Genomic DNA, 5094 nt, shown 5'->3' on the forward strand with positions numbered 1-5094 from the left:
TTAATATTATTAGTTGATTGTGGAAATTCAAAATAGCCAAGAACAAATATCACTGAAATAAAATTTCTACGTTTTTGGCAAAGGATGCTTTGCAGAAAACCATATTGCAGTACCGTAATGTGAGAAGCTAAATCTTCAAATGGACACCTTGTTTAATTGGCTTATAGCAAAACATTTCCAAACATTGGCTTTTTAAATGGTATTTGAACTTATACAGAGATATCCCAGCATCCTCCAAAACATAATACATCCTGCAAAGAATTTTTAAGGGGAAATAATTAACAGATCTGCTACACTGAGGGCAATTGTAGTGAAGTAAAGGTTGCAGGTAGATATCAAACAAGCAATGGCTGAGCAGGAGGCCACCTTTGGTGGGGGAAAGAGCAGACGGCAGGGGAGGCAGTCTTGGACTTAAGAAAACAATGCAGATACAAAATAATCCTTTTAAATATATATGATTTTCCAGTTGTACACATTCAGATGATAAATCCTACTAAGGAGCACTTTATGGAGGAGGCAGCATTGATGCTTTCATGATCGTGGTTGTAAAGGTTGAACTGGCTCATTCACATTTTTTAGACTTGGCATTTCTGTTCTGAGCTTCCCAGCTTCCGGAGGAATTTCTGGTGTCTATGAATAAATAATATCCAAAAACAAATCCATCACATGTCCATGTCAATCCACACATTTTAGAATTCCAGATTATATTTAGCACTCTTAACTAGAAACTTACAGCGTCTATTCATTCTCAGACTATGACAGTACCACTGTCAGGTGGGTTTCTATCTGACTGACAAACTCAACCTCTAATCCTCAACGGAACTACATCCACATGGAGAGAAGGAAGCAGTGGGGTGCCCTACGATTCCGTTTTAGGCCCAGTACTGTTCAATACATTCATAAACAATCTAGAGTGAATTGAAGGAGAACTCATCAAATTTGCAGATGACACAAAGCTGGCAGGACGCCAACACGCCAGAAGACAAGCTCAAGAACCAAAAAGATCTTGACACACCCTATCAAAATGAAATTTGCCATAGATAAAAGTAAGACTTTACACTTAGGTTAAAAAAAAAACCCAACTGTATAGACGACTTGTGAACATTTAGTGCCAGTAACTGCGAGAGGGATCTTGAGAGAGATCTTGAAGTCCTAGTGGACAATCACTTAACTATGAGCCAACTGTGTGGCAACAACCAAAAAAACCAATGCAATCGTAGTCTGCATTAAGAGAGATGGAATCAAGATCAGATGAAGTTCTAGTACCACTTTACAAAGCCTTAGTAAGACCACACTTTGAATACTGCATCTAGTTCTGGTCACCACAATATAAAAAAGATATTGAGACTCTGGAAAAAGTTCAGAGAAGAGCAACAAAAACGATTAAGGAGCTGGAGGTTAAAACATACAAAGAGCAGTTACAGGAATTGGGTATGTCTAGGCCAGGGGTGTCCAAACTTGGGAACTTTAAGACTTGTGGACTTCAACTCCCATGCTGGCTGGGGAATTCTGGGAGTTGAAGTCCACAAGTCTTAAAGTTCCCAAGTTTGGACACCCCTGGTCTAGGCTAATGAAAAGAACTGGGGGGGACGGGGGATGTGATAGCACTGTTCCAATATTTGAGGTGCTCCTACAAAGACATGGGAGTCAAACAATTTCCCAAAGCACCCAAAAACGACAAAAAAACAATGGTTGGAAACTAACCAAGGAGAGAAGCAACCTAGAACTTAGGAGAACTTTTCTAACAGTGAGAGCAATCAACCAATGGAATAGCTTGCCTTCAGAAGTTGTGGGTACTCCATCACTGGAGGCTTTCAAAAAGAGACTGGACAACCATTTGTCTGAAATGATATAGAATCTCCTGCTCAAGCAGGGGGTTAGATGACCTCCAAGGTCCCTTCCAACTCTATTATTCCATGTTCTATGTTCAATGACTAGCTCCCAGAAGCAACTTGAACTGAAAGTGACAAATTATCTCAGCTGTGACCACTTAAAAAGCTTTTTGGTGCATCTCATACATAGAGAAAATGGAGCACAACAGGGATCTTTAATAAGCTGTCGACATCTGACTTGAAAAAAAAATCCAAACCATCAACATTTTTATTTATAATAAAACCATTAATTTATTTAAAAATGGCCATTTCTAGATTTTACAGCCATGTTTTTCCAAGTCTTAGGGCAAATTAGGCCAAGTGCTTAGGGGGCTGGTTTTGCATTCCCAACCAATTGCTCCATAGGATTGTTCTATGGATAAAATGGTGGCAGTTCCCGTTTCTACTGCTTTGCCCTCCCAGAGAAAGATACAGCACATGTTGTCAACTAACACAGAAGTAACTTCAATGAAACATTTCCAAGTTCCGAGTTTTAAAAAATGTGTGTTCATTTTTTTAAATTTGATTTTTTTAAAACATCTATTCAGTTCTAGGGAGAAGAACCTATAGCAGTGGTGGCTAAACTTTTTGTGGTCACGTGCTGAAAGCACCCACCTGCACCCATAATGCAATGCGCGCACGACACCACCGCCCTTGTGTGCCCCCCGTACCTCCCCGGACCCCATTTTTTGCTTAGTAGACCTCTCTGCAGCCTCTTGGGACCACAAATGAACTGTGGCCTTCCCTGCACATGCCCATGTGATCCCTCTCCCCCGTGCATGTGCATGCGTCTTCCGCATGTGCGCCACCCCCATGCGTGTGCGGCAGAGACCCGAAAACCAGCTGGCCGACAGAAGGCACCCACACATGCGTGGTGGAGCTGAACTGGGCTCTGTGTGCCACCTGTGGCATGCATGCCATAAGTTCACCATCACAGACTTATAGCTAAGCCATAAAAGTAACCTCCTACATAGCTCTCTTCTCTGCAAAAGACAAGACTTGCAGGTAAGGTAAGGCAATCACCAAAGAGCCATGCGATGTATCCTAAGGGATAGAAGAAAGCTCCAATTGTATGCTATCTCTAATAAGCCTCTCTTTCTGAAGCAGAAGACAAGACAGCAATCAAGGAGGTGGGGGGGTGGGAGGCACTTACGAGGTCAGGTTTGTAAAATTTGTGGACGGTTTGTGCACCGGCAAGCATGGATAACATGGTTGCAGTAAGGATTTTCAAGTACTTAGGCCAACTTATACCAGCAGGCATGGTTCTGGACCTTAGAAGAAAAAAAAGCATAGTAGAAGTTATAAGGCATGGTCTTCCCCAGCAGGAATCAATCTTTTAACTAGCCAGAGTTGTGGAATGTATAAGAAACTTGGAGAGAAAATAATATTTCAGCAGTCCCAAAGCACAATTGGGATATATAGATACAGAGCAGACCACTGAAGTCAAAGCAACAATGGACCATGGCAAGAACATATAGTAATCGAGACGGTTTTACAAATCAGGGCTCTTTCTCACAAGCTCACAACAGCACAGAGATGCCCGATTTTTAAGAGACATCTTCTTCATGAAGCAACTGTAATGTTTATTCCCAGCCCACCAAAGGCATACAGAATGTGTCATAGCTGCTCTAATTTTAAATAAGGAGTTTCTACCCTCTTCCAGCACAAAGTAAGTAGGGAGGGAGGGACACACACACACACACACACACACACACACTAATCTACAGTGCCTCATTCATGAACTTGGTGTTGATGAGATCAGAGGCTGCAATTTTCTATTGGCTGATTGAGGAGCTATTGGAATGGCCCTTCCCTATGGCTTGAGAAGGAGGAAAGACCACATACCTTATTTTTACAGAACCTGTAGAATCTGACCTATGCCTTCAAGAGAATCACTCCTTTATTTTACTTATTATTTGCCACTCGCCCCATTTTGAAGTGACTCTGGGCAGCTATATTATTATACAGGGTCTTAATATACAGGAAATCTTCAAGTTATACCAGCAATTGGGACAGGGATTGCTGTAGGTGAGTAGTATTGTCATGAAATGCAGTATCACATTATGCCAGGACTCCTGCTTACTGTTGTAACCCCAACATGCCTGAGTTGTTAAACTGGAAGTGGTAAGTATCCAAGGTAAGGCGCATGGGATGCCATGGCAGGCTGTGGAAATACCTGGGTCATAATCATGTGATTGGAGGGTTACCGCAATGTCGCCACTTTATGATCAGTTTTATGACCATACTTTCAACCATAACTTTGAACAGTTACTGAACAAATGAGCACAGGCCGAGGTCTACCTATACACGAAGGCATCCATCTTTAGGAAGGACAACCTAACCTCCTCCATGTCAATTGTCAAATGTACATATTTAATTTAATTTTATTGTATCCTGTTATATTTTGTATGAACTGTACACCGCCCCGAGTCCCTTGCGGGAGAGGGGGCGGTCTAGAAGCATTAAATATTATTATTATTATTAAAAAAGGTTTCCATGCTTATGTTTTCTACTGTTTTAATTACTGGGTAGGGGTATGATTTGCATCCTCTAAGGGATATTTGCAGGTCACAGTCAGTTACTGTCAGCACTCTATTATTCTTGGATCACTGACGGATCAGATTACAGACAGATCATCACAGTGAAAATCTAACTATGCTGTTGCCAAGACTTGATACATAATCAATCAGCTAACGAGCTGGAATATCTGGGATCTGTAGTGAAACAGACAAAGGTTCCATCAGTTTCCCCTTCTAGAACAAGAAAACACAACAAGTGTAAACCTCTATCCCAAAATAGAGATAGGTTTAGTAAAGCCCCAGAGAAATAGGTTTAGTTGTTGTTGTCAGTTGCGAAGTCGTGTCCGACCCATCACAACCCCACGGACAAGGTTTCTCCAGGCCTTCCAGTCTTCTACCATCCTCCCGAGTCCATTTAAGCTCACGCCTATTGCTTCGGTGACTCCATCTCATTCTCTCTTTTCCCCCCTTCTTTTGCTTTCTGTCTTTCCCAGAATTAGGCTCTTCTCCAGTGAGTCCTTCCTTCTCATTAGGTGGCCAAAGTATTTGAGTTTTCATCTTCAGGATCTAGCCTTCTAAAGAGCAATCAGGGTTGATCTCCTCTAGGACTGACCGGTTAGTTCGCCTTGCAATCCAAGAGACTCCCTGGAGTCTTCTCCTCCAGCACCATAGTTCAAAGGCCTCAATTTTTTGGTCCTCAGCCT

The sequence above is a fragment of the Natrix helvetica genome (assembly GCF_964273705.1).
Source record: "Natrix helvetica genome assembly, chromosome: 6".
Classification (NCBI taxonomy): Eukaryota; Metazoa; Chordata; class Lepidosauria; order Squamata; family Natricidae; genus Natrix; species Natrix helvetica.